Source organism: Hevea brasiliensis, chromosome 6 (genome assembly GCF_030052815.1).
Source record: "Hevea brasiliensis isolate MT/VB/25A 57/8 chromosome 6, ASM3005281v1, whole genome shotgun sequence".
Taxonomy (NCBI): domain Eukaryota; kingdom Viridiplantae; phylum Streptophyta; class Magnoliopsida; order Malpighiales; family Euphorbiaceae; genus Hevea; species Hevea brasiliensis.
Window position 1 is genome coordinate 28,497,387 of NC_079498.1, and position 18,745 is coordinate 28,516,131.

The 18,745-nt window shown below is 43.4% G+C and overlaps 1 pseudogene; it reads right to left on the reverse strand.

The window, feature by feature from the left end:
* Window positions 1-1,662: 1,662 nt before the first annotated feature.
* LOC131180624 (uncharacterized) overlaps window positions 1,663-18,745 on the reverse strand; it is a 34,312-nt pseudogene continuing 17,229 nt past the window's right edge.

Consider the following 18,745-nt stretch of genomic DNA (forward strand, 5'->3'; position numbering starts at 1 on the left):
GACCCATATTTTGGGCGATTAGAGCCTACTTAAGTCAGTGACCTAGAGATGCTAGAAAATTAAAATCAACTTAGATCAAGGAACTAGAGGTTGATAACAGGAAATTTAAATTGCAGGAAATTAAAATCAACTTAGATCAAGGAACCAGAGGTTGATAACAGGAAATTTAAATTGCGGGAAATTAAAATCAACTTAGATCAAGGAACCAGAGGTTGATAACAGGAAATTTAAATTGCGGGAAGTTAAAATCAACTTAGATCAAGGAACCAGAGGTTGATAACAGGGAATTTAAATTATGGGAAATTAAAATCAACTTAGATCAAGAAACCAGAGGTTGATAACAGGAAATTTAAATTGCAGGAAGTTAAAATCAACTTAGATCAAGGAATCAGAGGTTGATAACAGGAAATTTAAATTGTAGGAAATTAAAAATCAACTTAGATCAAGGAACCAGGGGTTGATAACAGGAAATTTAAATTGCGAGAAATTAAAATCAACTTAGATCAAGGAACCAGAGGTTGATAACAGGAAATTTAAATTGCGGGAAATTAAAATCAACTTAGATCAAGGAACCAGAGGTTGATAATAGGAAATTTAAATTGCAGGAAGTTAAAATCAACTTAGATCAAGGAACCAGAGGTTGATAACAGGAAATTTAAATGCTGAAATTAAAATCAACTTAGATCAAGGAACCAGAGGTTGATAATAGGAAATTTAAATTGCAGGAAATTAAAAATCAACTTAGATCAAGGAACCATAGGTTGATAACAGGAAATTTAAATTGCAGGAAGTTAAAATCAACTTAGATCAAGGAACCAGAGGTTGATAACAGGAAATTTAAATTGCAGGAAATTAAAATCAACTTAGATCAAGGAACCAGAGGTTGATAACAGGAAATTTAAATTGCGGGAAATTAAAATCAACTTACAAAGCAAGTCTAATCCCGACACGAGGAATTCTTCCCTGATGAAGTGTACTTAACAGGAACCCGAAGGCCGATGGTTAATGGAAGGCGAGTTGCAAGACTGGACCTACGAGCTTCTTTTCTTCGGATGCCCTCTTTTCTGTTCTTGACTTTCTCCTTATTTTTGCGAAAAGCGCCCTTGCGGGTTTTCACTTTCATTTGACTAGAGGCGCCTTTCCAGGTTTTCACCTCTATTTTTTTTTTTTTTTTTTTTTTAGGCCATTCCCTGCAAATCTCATAGTAAAATACGTGAGGTTATCAATTTTCAAATTCTAATCTTATGGCAAAAATTTTGATTGATTAATAGCGCATTAGATAAAGAGATTGAAGAAGGATAGTATTAAAGAGTGAGTATACGGGAAAGATAAAAGCAAAATGAATAAAGTATGGCTTTATTATGGTTTTAAGAAACAAAGACAGAGTTTCAAAGAAAAAGAGTACAAGGATAGATCTCACATATTCCTTGTGGTTAGCTTTGAAGTCCCTTAACTGCCATTGTTTCCAGTACTCTGAAGCCTCATGACGGTTTATTTCCCTTCCCGGTTTCATGCTCCTTTCCTTATTTCTCCCTTTTGGTTCTTGGGATGCCCTTTCGGGTTTTCACCCCTAGATTTTTTTTTTTATTTTTTTTTTTCAGTTTCATCCTTCACTCATTTTTTTCACACATTTTGCTACTCTCTTTTTCTTTTTTATTTTTTTTAGGCATAGTATCTCTTGACGGTGTCAGCATTCACAGGTCTTGGAAATTCTTCACCGTCCATGTGGGTCAAGATCAAGGCTCCTCCGGAAAATGCCTTTTTAACCACATAGGGTCCCTCGTAGGTTGGTGACCATTTGCCCCGGGGATCGTTTTGATTTGGCAGCACTTTTTTCAGAACTAGGTCCCCGGGTTGGAATTCGCGTGGGCGAACGCTTTTGTCAAATGCCCTAGCCATTCTCCTCTGGTATAACTGCCCATGACATGCTGCTGCTAACCTTTTCTCATCCAGCAAGTTTAACTGATCCAACCTCGACTGGATCCATTCTGACTCATCAATCCCCGATTCCTTCAGAATCCTTAGGGAAGGAATTTCAACTTCAATAGGTAATACCGCCTCCATCCCATAAACCAGCGAATAAGGAGTTGCACCAGTTGAGGTTCTTATAGAAGTCCGGTATGCGTGAAGAGCGTAGGGAAGCATATCATGCCAATCCCTATATGTGACCGTCATTTTCCGGATTATCCTCTTGAGATTTTTGTTTGCGGCTTCCACCGCTCCATTCATCTGGGGACGGTATGGGGAGGAATTGAGATGTCGGATTTTGTACTGATCACATAATTTCTGAATCTTCGGACCATTCAAATTTTTGGCGTTATCAGTGACGATTTCATTGGGGAGGCCATGCCGGCAGATGATATTATTTCTGAGGAATTTGAGAAATGTGTTCTGCGTGATGTGAGCATAGGATGTCGCTTCGACCCATTTGGAGAAATAGTCGATGGCTACTAGGATAAATCTGTGCCCATTGGATGCCTTGGGGTTGATGGGACCAATCACATCGATGCCCCACATTGCGAAAGGCCATGGTGAGACGAGGTTGAACAATTTGTGAGGCGGAACATTTATCGGATCCGCGTAGATCTGACACTTATGGCACTTTCGAAAGTATTCAATGCAATCCTTTTCCATGGTAGTCCAGAAATATCCTCTTCTCATGATTTGCTTAGCCATCATATGCCCATTGGCATGGGTTGCACAGTTTCCCTCATGAGTCTCGAAAAGGATTTTCTTTGCCTCCTTTGCATCCACACATCTCAACAATTCACCGTTGGAGCTCCTCTTGTATAGGACTTCTCCACTGGGGAAGTATCCCAATGCTAATCTCCGAATCATCCTTCTTTCGTTTCTACTTGCCCCTGAAGGGAATTCTCCGGTTCTGATGTAGACCAGGATGTCATGGTACCAAGGTTTACCGTCGGGTTCTTCCTCAATCATGAAGCAGTATGCTGGCTCACTTCTTGCTTTAATCCTTAATACCTGAGTCGTCTGCCCTTCCTCCATTTGAGCCATAACAGCCAGGGTGGCCAAGGCATCTGCAAATTGATTCTTGTCTCGACTAAGGTGAGTGAAAGAGATTTCATCGAACTTCTTAATCAGCTCCAGTAAGTACTTCTGATATGGGATTAGCTTCGGATCCTTAGTTTGCCATTCTCCCTTGACTTGATAAATGATCAGGGCTGAGTCTCCATATACTTCCAACTTCCTGATTTTCATTTTGATGGTAGCCTGTAGACCCATCACACAAGCTTCGTATTCTGCGACATTATTGGTGCAATCAAATCTCAACTTGATAGCTATCGGGAAGTGTTTTCCATCCGGGGATACCAATATAGCTCCGATTCCATTGCCGGACAAATTGACAGCTCCGTCGAAATACATTTCCCATACACCCGCTGGCTCTTCTTCTCGCATGATCTATTTCGTTAATATGCTCATCAGGGAACTCAAAATCCAGAGCTTCATAATCCGGGATAGGATTTTCTGCTAGGAGATCAGCGATCACGCTACCTTTCACTGCTTTCTGGGTCATATAAACAATGTCGTATTGGGAGAGTATGACCTGCCATTTAGCTATCCTTCCTGGCACGAATGGGCTTTCGAATACATACTTGATAGGATCCATCCTGGAGATGAGCCAAGTCTTGTGATTCAACATGCAGTGTTTGAGGCGATTTGCCGTCCAGGCTAACGCGCAACAGGTTTTCTCCAAGAAAGAGTACCTTGACTCACAATCGTTGAACTTCTTGCTCAAGTAATAAATGGCTCTTTCCTTTCGGCCAGTATCATCATGCTGCCACAAAACACATCCCATTGAGCTTTGTTGGACTGCCATATATAAAATCAGAGGTCTTCCAGTTACTGGTGGAACCAATAAAGGTGGGTTTGATAGGTACTGCTTAATTTTATCAAAGGCCTCTTGGCAAACTGAATCCCATTGGGTGGAATTGTTCTTCCGGAGTAGTCTGAAAATAGGCTTGGCCTTGGCAGTGAGGTTAGAAATAAATCTCGATATGTAGTTCAACTTTCCCAGAAAACTGCGCACCTCCCTTTCTGTTTTTGGGGATGGCATTTCTTGAATAGCTCAAACTTTGTCTGGATCAACTTCTATTCCCCTCTCGCTCACTATGAATCCCAACAACTTTCCAGATCTGGCTCCGAATATGCATTTGGCAGGGTTCAGTTTTAGCTGATATTTCCTGAGTCTCTCGAATACTTTCCTCAGCACCCGCACATGGCTTTCTTCTCCCCGGGATTTGATGATCATATCATCCACATACACCTCCACTTCTTTATGCATCATATCGTGGAATAATGTGACCATTGCACGCTGGTAGGTAGCACCAGCATTCTTTAACCCGAAAGGCATGACCCGATAGCAAAATACTCCCCATTGAGTGATGAAAGCAGTTTTATCCTTGTCTTCCTCGTCCATTGGGATCTGATTGTACCCTGATGCCCCATCAATACACGAACACCTGCCCAATCCCGCAGCATTGTCAACTAACACATCAATGTGAGGGAGAGGGAAATCATCTTTCAAGCTTGCTTTATTAAGATCCCTGTAATCAACGCATACCCTAACTCTCCCATCCTTCTTCATTACCGGGACAACGTTAGCTACCCATTGGGGATATTTGACCAGAAACCCAGCATCATATTGTTTCTTGACCTCATCCCTAACTTTGAGCAGTGTGTCAGGATTCATTCTTCTTAATTTCTGCTTTACCGGGATGGTCCCCGGAATTAGGGGAATCTTGTGCGTTACTATGTGGGGGTCCAATCCAATCATGTCATCATAGCTCCAAGAAAATACGTCTAGGAACTCCCTGAGCAAACTGATCATATTTTCTAATTCTTCACTCTCCACAACCTTAAGTTCCCTTTTCTCTTCTTCCGTGCCTAAGTTTATGGTGCACGTTTTGTCTCCACAAGGCACTAGGGAAGGCTCATCTCTTTCGTCCCTTTCTTCTGTGAGCTCCACCTCAGAAACACTTGAAGTAATGGCAGTTATAGGGATTTCAAAATTAACCAGAGGAATTTCTGAGACTATTGAATTATTAGGTGTTAATTGATGAATGGTCCTGAATGAACGAAAATAGAATATATTATAAAGCTGGATTTCAAAAGGAAAAGAGAGAATTGGATATATAATGCGCTATTAATTCATTAACATTTTTAACATAAGAAAAGTGCCCATTTACAATATTACACTTGCCACCATGGACAAAATGATCAAGTGTAGATAACCGAAGGTACTTTACTCGAAATTTAGTACAGGGATGTCCTCTGCCGCCCAGTTGTCCAGTTCTTGCCCCTCAGCCATTGGCGAGATCAGAGCCTCATACAAGGAATCCAGGTGGATGACATCGATGGATGGTTCATCGGGTGACTCTTCAACCTCTGCCGGATTTTCAATGACCGGTTTAGTGAAGACTTCCGTGATGCTCGGGACTACTTTCATTCTTTCGATTTTCTGATCGAATCTCTGATCCCGAAGTCGGTTCCTCATCCAGAATCGCCCATCCATGAAGGCATCTTCCTCATAACCCAAACCGCAGCGGCCTATCTTCTGGATAGCCGGTATAGGTTCAACAATCCCTTGCAATGCGGCGCCTAGGCCTTTACCCTCTTCATACCCATTCTTTGACATTATCTTGGCTACCATAGCCATAGCTCCATCATTTCTGGTTTCTTGTAATTCGAGGGCCTGGAAAGAGCTTTCCAACGACTCCTCGGCAGCTTCCACATAAGGAAGTGATTGTGGCTTGGTGACCAAAATGGCTTCTTCCCCTCTAACAGTGATGATTTTGCCGTCCATGATATACTTTATTTTCTGGTGCAAAGTCGAGGGAACGGCATTCGCAGAATGGATCCAAGGCCTCCCCAGCAACATAGTGTAGGCCGGTTCAATGTTCATCACCTGAAATGTGACGTTGAAGGTGCATGCGCCAATTTGGAGGGGCAAATCAATGTCCCCCAGGACTTCTCTTCTTGTACCGTCAAAGGCCCTTACCACCATAGCACTCTGACGTATATTGGATCGGTCAACCGGCAATCTGGCCAAGGTAGCACTGGGCAGTACATTGAGTGCTGATCCATTATCAATAAGGACCTTGGCCACTATACAACCTTTACATTTTACTGTCACATGTAGGGCCTTAGTATGTGCTAAGCCTGCAGGATCTATCTCGTCTTCCGAGAAAGTAACAAAACTGGATGCCTGGATTTGTCCCACTATCTTCTCAAACTGCCCCGGTGTGATGTCGGGGTTTACAAAGGCCTGATCCAGGATTCTCTGCAAGGCTTGTCGGTGCACCTCTGAGCTCAGGATCAGCGATAACAGTGAAATTCGGGCCGGTGTCTTTCTCAACTGTTCCACCACATCATACTCACTCTGCTTCATTATTTGGAGCAGCAGCTCTTCGTCTTCTTTAGGTCCGGCGGGTTCTACCTCCTCCGTTTTCTCAACCTCCTATTCCGTACTTTTCTGTAACTCTCCCATTTTTACTTTCCCTCTCTTCTTTTCTTTCTCTTCGTTCCCGTAACACCTCCCACTCCGAGTTATAAACTCAACCTCTTGCTCAGGTGGAGAGGATCTCGTGGCAGTGATGGGCTGAGGATTAGGTTGGGGAGTAACACTGCTGGTAGGTCAGCAATAAGTCATTTTGAAATGCTCATGAGGGGTGAAGCACGGTTTTGGAGGTGCCGAGGGTGAAGCATAGGTGCGGTTAGGAGCTGAAGTACTGCTGGATGCCTCTTGAGTGAAGACTTGGAAATTGTAGTTCCAAGGCACAGCGTGAGTATTGGTGACAGGGAGCTGAGGCGGAGTTCGGATGACTATTACTGGCGGTGGTGGTACTGGGGCATCGAGAGCAGAGAAAGTTAGTCTAGGATTTGGGGTTGAGGTATTCTGGCCAAACCTGGCGGTATTTACTTCACCTTCCACTTTCGACCTCCTTTGGCATCTCAAAACTTTGAGGGACAGCAAGTTCTGGACCTCTTGCCGGAACACCTCACAATCTCGCAGCTCATGATCAGCTGCACCCCCATGGTAAGGACATCCCGTATCCTTTACTGATCCTGATACCTGAGGGCAAAGGTAACCTTCCCTTATCGCCATGGCAAAAATTTCCTCAAAGTGAGGAATCAGTTCGTCTACCTCTGGTGTCGACCTCTCCCCGTCTGATCCTATCATGTTTACACCATTGCCAGCATTATGATTAGGCAATGGATTTGAGGTAACATTGGGGAGGGAACCATTTCCCTCAATCTTCAACCACCCGTTTCTGATTAAGGCATGCACTCTCCCTCTGAGTGCTCCGCAATTATCAGTTGAATGCCCTTGCGCCCCCCTATGATATTCACAACGGGCGGTGGCATCATACCACCTGGGGTATGGTGGCTGGATCGGTTCTAGGGGAACTGGTACTATCTGGTTTATACCGACGAGGTATCGGTATATTTCACTGAGTGGGAGGGGAAGGGGTGGATCAGGGTTCCTTGGTGGTCTGGGGTTGTTTTGAGGTGGCCTGGTTTGGGTAGGTGGAGGAGGTGGTCTGGGTTAGTAATTTGTAGGTGGTGGGTATTGTGGGCGTGGGTGTGGATAATTTGGGAAAGGAGGTTGAATGTTTGCAATTGTTTGGCCATGAGGGGGAGGATATGGCCGGTAGTTATTTTGAGGTAGTGGGGAGTAATTATTCTGCCGGGTGAGGGAATGCACATCACCCTCTTTCTTTTTGCCAAAATTGGCAGTTTTCTTCGCAGGATTCTCAGTCAACTCCTACAGCCGTCCCAACCTTAAATTAGCCTCTATTCTCTCACCAACTTGGATAATATCCGAGAAGCTGTTGGAAGTGTTTCGGATCATCAAATTGAAGTAAGGAGCCTTCAATGTCTCGATGAACAGGGAGCATAATTCATTGTCGGTCACCGGAGGATATACTTCTGCAGCCTTCTCTCTCCATCTTTGGGCATATTCCTTGAAGCTTTCTCTGTCCCTCTGCACCAGGTTTTGGAGGTCTCTCCTCGTGGGGGCTACATCGCAGTTAAATTTGTACTGCTTTAAGAAGGCATCAGCTAAATCCTTCCAGGAGCGTAGTTTGCTCCTATCTAACTGTATGCACCATCTCAAGGCTGCGCCGGAGAGACTCTCGTGAAAGAAATGGACGAGAAGTCTGTCATCAACTGTCAAGGCAGACATTTTGGCAACGTAAGTTGCCAGGTGAATGCGGGGATCTGAGTTCCTGGTGTACTTGTCGAAATCCGGGACTTTAAATTTGGGTGGCACTATCACATCTGGCACCAATCTAAGTGAAGCCACATCGATTGAACCGTACATGTTCAGACCCTCTATTGCTCTCAATCTTTCCTCTAGAGCAGAAAGCTTTTCATTTTCCCTGGTCTTATTTTCTTCTCCTACTGCGTGAAATACTCCTCCAGTTGGGAGATGAGGGTTGGAGTGGACTGGAGGGACTAGGGCTGAAGGGTATGGTTCGTGATTAGAAACAGCTGGATAGTAGGAGAAAGGTGGGTCATTATTTATGGTAGCCGGGTTAACAGTGATTGTCGGGTCCGGGATAGGTGACTGAAAGGTAAAAGAAGTTGAAGCTTGGTGCGGATCATTTGTTGTAGGTGGTGGAGGAGGTAGTGGCAAGTTTGGTTCTGAAGCAGGTTTATTCTGGGACATCTCCCTCATTAGTCTCATGAGTTCTGAGACCTGATCTTTCAGCTCGGAGACTTGCCCTTGTAGATTCTGTACTTGTTCCTGGTCTTCCATTATCTTCTTTGTTCGGGATCTTGTTAAGTACACTCGTTTGGGTTGAACTGTGTGCCCGGTCAGACTTGCTTTGTTTGAAGCAATGTTGATTTTCTGTAGGGGATAAAAAGAAATTTTCAGTGAATCTTGATTAAAATTAAATAGGGTCCTGATGTGGACAAAGGATACGGTGGCATCTGAGAGCCAAAAATGAAATCTGCAGAAGGATAATTGCATCACTTTTATCATGGCATCATTCAATAGTCTGGCTGTGAATGACTGGATTGAACACGCCTCTATGGTATTTATCCATATGGCGCTTTCAACTTTTTGCATAACCCTAACGAGGGGATACCTACGGGAGTCATACTATTCATTCACAATTTGCTAAACAGTGGCCCAAAGTCATTCCATTAATTGAATAGTTCATACATGACATTCTTTACATTGGCCTAGGCTCAGAAAGGCTCTTTATAATGAGATGACATTTTTTGAGATATTCGTAAAGCCTTTTTTCTTGTCTGGCGGGGTTGAATGTCTTCAGAGCGTACTCGGATTCAGGTAGGAGTTCTTGTCTTCCTTGTGCCATCATTCTCTCCAGCTGGTCAACATTCTCTTTCAGCTCCCGATAAAGAGCAGCTTGTCTTTCTTTTTCCTTCCTCTCCTTAGCACATTCTTTTAGAATGTCGTTGATGAGTAGTGCTTGTTCCTTTAATTCGAGCTTCTTCTTTTTGTTTTCTTGTTTGTACTCTTCTACGAGTATCTCTTGGTATTTCATTTTTTCCTGAAGCTTACTATTCAGTACTTCTACTTCTTTTACCACAGCTTGGAGAGAGCCTTTTTCATTTTCCCACCATGCCTCTTGCTTTTTGAAGCCCATTTTTTCGGCCCTTACCTCTTCCCTGAGCCTTCTCACTTTTCTTTTAAGGTTTTGCTGTTGTTCTTCCAGTTGCTTTATTTGTTCTTGCAGTTGCGAGTTTTCGATGTTTTCCTTTTGTAGGGAATCGGCCAAATGATTGCTAGCTTCTTCTGATAAGACGTCTCGGCGAGAGTTGCTGTCTTCGAATTTTGTTGAATCCGCAGTTAAGTGTTCTTGGTCCCTGTCAGTCCTCCATTTAAGATAATCGCCCGTGGCACTTGGACCTTTAGGCGACCTCTCTGTCAGAGTGATGTTTTCCCAAGATTTGCGAGCCATTTTCAACCCTTCTTCTTCCTTGAGCTCATGGTAGAAATGACCTTGGTGGTATTCTTCAATGTTGATTCTGGACTGTGTTGAGCCAAACTGCCTCATTACCAATGCCGGAGTGCAACTTGTGTATCCAGTCACTCCGATTAGGGATACCGATTGATTACCTCCCGTGCTAATCAAAATGGATTGACTCGACGTCCACAGTTTCCTCCAACAGTAATCATGGCTATTGAAACTCAAAATCCGTTCCCGCCACTGCTGTTCATTCTTCGGACTGGTTACTAACCGGGTCATCTTCTCGATGAGAGGCTGGTCAAGGTACCACGTCAATCCCTTTGTCTCCACAGGACACATATGACTGATAATCCAGAGGTGCAACAATTGAGAACAATACTTAATGGACCCCTTGCCTTGTTGTCTGCAGTAAGTAAGGGTTAAGAAAGTCTCGGCAAGAATTGCAGGTATTGGATTGACCTTCTGTTTCTCTACTGCCCAGAATATTTCTACAAACTGCATGTTATGATTCCGGAAGGTCCAGGGAACAAGATCAAGCCGTAGATTGCCAAAGAGAGCATCAATGAAGCTTGGTCCCACTGTTCATCTTGAATGCATTGATCTAACCATTTCTCAAGGTAGGTCCAATACCATCCATGCGTGTTTCCTTTGACAGTTTCTTTTGACTTTGCTTCTTCCGGGGGAATTCCCAACATATGTGCAAACCGTTTCCAGGTCTGTCTATGTTCGAGGTGTAAGTAGATCCGATTCTGTGTCGAGCAAGGAATCTCTAGTAATGCCTGATATTCTTCCATAGTGGGAACAGTATCAATATAGTTGAAAGAGAACACCCCATACTTAGGATTCCAAACTGACAACATGGCTTTTAATGCCGAAACTTGAACTTTGACCCGTATTAAGGTCGCAATCCTCCCATACTTTTCCTCAAAACGTGCCTTGACCTGGTCGGGAAGTGACCTCCAACCATTAGACAGACCCTCAAGACTATTCATTCTGACCTCAACTTTGCTTAGATCCAATGAAGGCAGTGAGTCAACCTGCACCTTGGTGACATCATTTTGTGAGGGTACTGAACTATGAACTGACTTGGGCCATAGTTTGGCATTCTGAACTTCTTCTGCTGACTGACTCGAGGATACCATATTAAAAATGATGCTTATTCTTTTACAGACCTTAATTTGGTGATGCCTGTAGGAAAAATTTGTTAGCGAGGTAAGTTCGGGTAATTTTGAATTATACTGTTGGCAAAGTGACACCTACACACTTATCAAAGTAGGAAAGCGTGTAGGTCTTTCCAATAGCATAATTCAAGATTACCCTAAAAATAAGAACAAAAGAAAACACAAACAGAGTAGGGTAAGGGTAAGTATGCCCCTTTTGTCCTATAATAGGGAAAATCCTAATACCGGATGGGTGCTACCTAACTGGATAGTTCTATCTTATAGGGTAGCTTGCTACGGTTTCCAGCTATCGTGATAGTTTAGCTCAAGGTCTAATTTTCTAAAAGCCACAGGTTCCCAAATTGCCCCTACTGTAAACAGTAGAGCCCCATTCTATAACCATGATATTGTCGGGAAAATTCCACGGGTATCACAGTGGATAGAACGAGTTTCAATCTGAGCAGAAGCCTTCACGGATACTAACGGGGTAGAACCCACGGGTACCGCTACATGACCCCCTCCTACTTTCCTAAAAGGGTAAGAAAGCCCGGGTATAGGGCTGAAGTGTGTGAGGACATTATGTGGGTGTTCGGTGTGTGAAGGGACACCTTTACCTCTTCCCAATATAGGGGGATTTTTCTTTCTTTTTTCTTTTTTAAACAAAGAGCGCTGTGGGAAATAAAACAAGCAAGACAAACAAAACAGTTAGCAGGAATAACAATAATTAACGTATAAAATATTGCCGAGTGAGCCCACCTAACTATGATTTGATCGGAAAATTAAATCTACTTTTGGACCTCTAGACCGGGGTTAAGTTAAAACGCTTCCCCAGCGGAGTCGCCAAGCTGTCGCAAGGTGTTTTGCGGTCGCCTGAACGAACCCTCACCGAAGTGGGAAAGAATGAGGAGTCGCCACTTTAATTTTGAGGGAAACTAAAGAAAACCATTTGTGAAGATAAATTGAAATGAAACCACTTCAAAACAGAGATTATAGGTTCGGGGTCCGTAAACGGGTGGGGAAGGTGTTAGGCACCCCACCTCGTCCCTTAATAAGGGTAAGTAGATTTAACTTTGCGTTCTTTATAAATTAGTTAAGAGGGCTTGAATGGAAATGCTAATCCTTTTGACAAAAGGAATATTTGATTTTTCACTAAATTCGGATTATCCAGACACATAAGTAAATGAGACAACCTTAGTGAGTTACTGTTGTATGTTAGTTTTGTTTGAAGGGCTATTTGGTTAAAATTAAATTTTGGGGATTGGATGTGGACTTTCCTCCAATCTCTTTTAAATATTTATTAAAGTTTTAGATTGAGAACCGGATAAGAACTCTCCTCCGATCTCTTTTAGACATTTTTTTTTAATTTTAGATCGAGAACCAGATAAGAACTCTCCTCCGGTCTCTTTTGAATATTTGTTAAAATTTTGGTTGAGAACCGGATAAGAACTCTCCTCCGATCTCTCTTAGACATTTTTTTAATTTTAGATCGAGAACCAGATAAGAACTCTCCTCCGGTCTCTTTTGAATATTTGTTAAAATTTTGGTTGAGAACCGGATAAGAACTCTCCTCCGATCTCTCTTGAGTATTTATTAAAATTTTGGTTGAGAACCGGATAAGAACTCTCCTCCGATCTCTTTTAAACATTTTTTAAATTTTCTAAGCTTGAGGATCGGATAAGAACTCTCCTCCGATCTCTTTTAAACATTTTTTAAATTTTCTAAGCTTGAGGATCGGATAAGAACTCTCCTCCGATCTCTTTTAAACATTTTTTAAATTTTCTAAGCTTGAGGATCGGATAAGAACTCTCCTCCGATCTCTCATATTTTAATGGGGGTCGGATAAGGACTTTTCCGACCGATTGAAGTTTGATTACAGCTATACATTATAAGAGCTTAAGACCAAGGGTTCTGCTATTCGCGGGTGTCAGGGGTCGGAATAAGACTTCTTTTAATTCCTTGATACCTCGTGACTAGACAGGGGATACTGAACTGAATTTTACCGACCTCCTGAGTGGCCGCCTAGCCAATACCCTTTTGATACCCGATCTGTTCCATTCATTTAGCTAATATTTAGTCTTATTTCGCTTTGTGACATTTTCCCAATCGTTTTCTATGTTAGCCTAATACTTTACTATTTTCCTGACTTGTTATCCGGACCTTCTATTATTTCAAAGAAACGCTTAAGGTACCATTACCTACATTTTACCCGACCTTTTATACACTACTCGAGACTAGAAGACTTACATTCAGAAATAACAAACATAAAAAAGGATGGACTGATCAACAAAGAAGTAACCCGAGAGTAACCTTCTTCGTATTCTTTAGCGCAATATAAACTTAGAGAAAACTACGTACATAAAAGGGCAAAGGAAATACGTAAAATAAGAACGAGCAATTAATGAAATGACAATATGAGCACTCACCTGTAGGGAGCCGAATCTACTAAAATAAGTATGGAATGACCAAAATGTAATAGGACTGCAGATTGATAACCGGAAAGTTAAGGTTCACCTTCAAACTAAAGATGCTTTGCTAAAATGCCATCGGGTCGAAATAATAACCGAGTTTAAATGGGGTTGAGCCTGAACAATGGGAGTGGAAATAAAGAAAATAAAGAGCTGAAAATGAGAGCTCCACAGGATAATGAACGAACTGAAATAGAGAGTTTCAGTATTCGAGAATCCCTTTGCAAGAAAACACTCTAGAAAACTGGTTTCAAAAGTTTTTCTTATGAAAGCTAAAAAAAATAGCAGAGTAACGAACTGAATTAAGTTTCAGAGTTCTTCCACTATAGTCACTGCTCTTTTTTCTTCCTTTTCCCCTCCTTTTAAACAGTTTTCATGCAGGTATTTATAGGAACCGGGAGCTTCCCATGAAGGGTCAGGATCTTCCTTGAGGGAGATGGAGGGTCTGGATTTCGAAGGACATGATCGGATGCTTGAGAATTAAAGAGAATCAAAATGAACGACTGAGATCATTCTCAGGGTACTTGTCCTTTTCCTCTTTTAATCTGACGGTCCCAAACTTTGCTGACCTGGGCGATCCAAGGACTGGGAATAAAAGGCGCCGGCCTTGTCGTCTTCCTCTTTGATCCAAGGGCTCCTGGCTCGTCCTTACAAGTGGGATCAACGGTGGAGATTGGGATGTACAGGACTGTCATGACATACTCTGGCGCCTGTCAGCATTGTGGGCGATTCTCAGGCGTGCGATGGGGATCTCATCTGCAACGCTTTAACTACCTCGGCTCTGATTCTGACGACAGTTACTGGGATTTGTCTTATTCTCCTTGCCTTCCGATCTCTCCTCTTTTCCGATCTTCTTAATACGCTCCTTTTTCGATCTTTCATACCGGCCTTCCCTCTTCCGATCTCTATTATTCCGGTCCTCCCCTTAATTAGGTCCGGTCCGGTCAAAGCATTAATTTCCCTCGATTCCCGAAGCGTTCGCTTCGTTTTCTGCTTAGCAATAAATGCTTGATCCTCCTCTATATATACCCCTGACAGAAAAAACTTTCCTCATTCGATTTTCCTCTTTTTTTCTCATTACTTCCCTGTTCTAACTGTTCCGGCAGTAGTTCCGGCCATGATTGTGGCTTTTGATTCTTTTCCGATGGACCTCTTTATTCCCCGACTGAAAATTTACGATCCCGGTGATCGGAGAATTATGATAACCTCATTCGATGACAGTGGGAGAACCGGACTAACTTTCCGACCTGAATCGAGGAACTCGATCTCATTGATCTCGAATCGTTCGACCGATACAAATGGCGAACTGATTTCGGGCGAGAAGACTGCTAATATTCCCCTTAACACCGGTGACTGCTCTTTGGCGTTCATCTGGTTCCTCACCACACTGGGTGTTCCGACAGCGGCTCGGTTTCGAGCGGTAACTTTGATGACGACCTCTCTCATTCTCATGAGAGTCATAATCCCCCTATCTAAGCTGTACATCTATCCGATGTCAACAGCCGGTCTCCTGGTCAAACACATCTTTTGACTCAGCCACGAGACTAGGCTTTGACATAGGCCTTTTAGATAGGATGTTCCACCGGTCTCTAGAGATCGTCCAAATGATGTAATCTTTCAATGTAATCCGATCTCTAGAGATCGCCCGAATGATGTAGTTAGACCTTTAATGTAATCCGATCCCTAGAGATCGCCCAAATGATGTAATCCGATCTTTTGGAAATAAAAATTTTATTTTGTCAATTATCATCTTATTATTATTGCATTGATTATTTTCCGATCTCTGATGTGTTTATCCGATCTGGTTCCTAACTGAACAACCCTTAACTGATCCGTCTTTCCAAACATTCGCCTTAATTAGCTGATCCCTAACTAGCCGGTCTCTCCTTATGGAATTTTGGAATATTCGTAAGACCTGTCAGAACAGCTGGCGAGTCCCGCTAACCGATGCGTTGCCTAGAACATCGTGAGCATTAAATGCTCGGACGAGTATAAATAGGGGTGGTTAGCCAGTTGCTCTCTTATGCCATTTTCAGTCTCTCGCGAACAACTTCAAAATTCTCTCATTTTCTCAAGTTCTTCCGACTCCGATCAAGCTCCGGTAAGGGTTTTGATCCTTCTTTCAGTTTAAATTCTTTATTTCCTTTGAAAATGAGCGGCGCCGAAGGTCAGAGAGTGGAGAGCCCCCTTTCCGTTCACGTCTCGTGGTCATCAGACGAAGTCGAGGTGGTTGGACCAAGCGTGCGACCAGAACCTTCTAGGGTCTCCGTTCCAGTTCGGGGGCGGACCGCATCATCAAGGCTTGTACCTTCTTCAGGGAGGGAGAATCTTCCTATGGGCGAACTGCCATCAATCTTGCAAGAAACCGACCTGCAGTCATTCAGCCAGGAGTACAACATTGAGCCTGATTCGTACGAGCTCATCTGGTGTCACGGCGATCTTCGTGCCGATCACTTCTTTAAGGAGGACGATATGACCATGGTGTACGAGGAACAATTAAAAGCTGGGCTGCGGTTCCCTCTCGATGACTTCTTCAAAGAAGTCCTAAAATATCACCAAGTGTATATAGCCCAGGTTTACCCGAACTCCTAGCGGATCCTAGTAGCCTTCAGGGGCCTTTGCCGAGCCAAAGGGATCAGACATACAGCTAAGGTATTCGCCGAACTACATCGGCTGACTCGTCGAAAAGACTACGAGTATTAGTTCTTCTAGGCGAAACCCCATTGTGGGCTTTTTACCGACCTGCCTTCCTCCCTGAAGAATTGGAAGAACCGCTTCTTTATCTTGAGGAGCAAAATACCGAACGACTTTGAGGGTTTTCCTCGTAGCTGGTGGCACCAGGGCCCCTTACTCCCGAAGCGTATCACCCAGAATAGAGAAGAAGGATTAATAGTGATGGAGCTGAAGGATCAGGCGGGCCGAGAGAAGTTTTCTTGTTTAGATGCAGTGACGGCCGAGCTGCACCATTGGACTATACAGCTGGTCACCGGCCAAGATCGCGGGCTTCAGCTCTCTGACCTCGGCATTGGTATTTTCTACATCTCAGATCTCAGGACCTTAGCGATCTCACTGACCTCTTCTTTGTGCAGGTATGGCAAGCGGCGAAGCCTCCAAGGAGTGTCGGAAGCGAAAGAGGGAGATCTCTCAGAAGGTACGGGAGATGAAGCGAGCTGAGGAAATGTAGACACCCAGGCATGAGCCCGGGGAAATATAAGAAGGCTCGTCTCAACCTTCGGGACCGGTGGTCGTAGAAGTGGTCCGATCCCCTCCTCGCCGAGAAGAGCCGCCTCCACCTCCTCCAGTTGCTCCGAGCACAGAAGGGGGTCCTTCTCAACCTCCTGTGAGGGCCCTTTCCCGGGGTGCTCAGGTTCTGATCAACTCACTGGAGAAGAACCGGACTGTTCGGGAAAACCCGGGTTTCGCTAAGGTCCTGGGGTCTTCCATCTGCCTTCGGGAAGATCGGGATAGGCTGTCTCCGGATAGTCTTGATGACGTCTTGACCAGATCGATGAGCCTGAACGTGGAATGCTTAGTGAACCAGCACATAGTCCGGGAGAAGGCTCACCGCCTGGGTAAGGAGGTCGAGAAGATGGGTCATGAGGTGGCTTCTCTCCGATCTCAACTTTCATCCGCTCAGGACTACATATCTCAAATTGAGGGGCGAATGAAGTTCTATGAGGACAAGCTGGCCGAGCAAGCTCATGTTCTGGCTGAGCGAGATCATGCTCTTGGAGAAGTTCAGGCGCTCCGAGCCAGCGAAGTTGCTCGCCTTACTGAAGAGCTCAGAGCAAAAGAAGAAGAGGCGATGACACGGGAGGCCGGTGCTTATGTGAGTGCTCACAGGGATCTCTTGGCCGAGCTGAAGAAGCGTTACCCCGAAGAGGACTTCTCCTGGATGGTCGACCTGGCTCCCCAAGACGAAGAGGAAAGCGAGGAGGAGGCCGATGGTGAGAGAGGAAATGAGCCAAATGTAGATCAGGCTGGGGGTGATCCTCCAGCCGAATGACTTGTACAAGCTTTAATATGAAATGAAGTCTTCTTTTTGTCTAGTGAATGAATGTGATCAGAAAATCTCTAAATTATTTAAACACTTGATTGTCTGAGTATATTGAAATAACTAAAAGTGATTATTAATCTAAGTGTAAGAGGTCGGAAAACACAATAAGCATGAGATCGGCAGGGAACCAACGCTAAACGGGACTTGATTAAAATTGGAAATTTGGCTTGAACATTTAAGATCGGGATCATCATTAAACCGGATTGGAACCTTAACTTGATTATTCCTAAACTTTTAAAAGGGAGGTCGGCAATAAAACTGGTGACATAAAGATCTAGTGTTGGTTCAATTTTGTTTGACAAGAGAGATCGGGAATGTAGTTGACTGGTCAGGAAATTTGACAATTGGCTTGAGAGATCGGTGAGTGATTTGAGAGACCGGTAAGGCTTTAACTGATATGAGGACTTAGCATTGATTCAATTCTCTGTGAAGAGAGATCGGAAATGTGGTTAAATGGCAAGGAGAGATCGGAAATGTAATTGGCTGGCAAAGGGAGACTTAGTGCTGGGGATCGGTTTCGAAGTTTATTGATTCTGGGGATCGGCCGAAATATGGTGTCGACAGCATAAATAGTGCCCTTACCTCATTTTTGGCTATAAGAAGAAAGAGAGGAAGACAGAAAAAGGGCAGAAAAATAGAGGAGCAGTCGACTTTCATTCTTAGGGAGCAGAATCCAGCTTCTTCTTCTCTTCTTCACCATTTTCTACATTTCTCCAACCGGATTTCTTTAGTTTTAGTTTATTTTCATGATTTATTTCTTCTTTTACTTAGAATTTCTTGTGTTAAACATGGATTGCGAGTAGTTTTCTTTGATTCTGGAGCAAGGGATGTAATATTTTAGTTATTTTTGTGGATTTGAACTGGGTTAGTCCCAATTTAATGAAATTTATGAGGTTTAATCCGTTTCTTGTGTGCTTATTCACATGCTTAATAAAGGGCCCCATTAAGTTATGTACTTAATCCTTGGTTGAAGCATTGAAAGCAGAAAACCAAGTGATAGTTAATCAAGAAATTGGACTTAATTAACTTAGATCTAGAAATAGACTAATGGTTAAGAGGGTTTTAATATATTGATTAAAAAACCTAATGGGTCTTGGT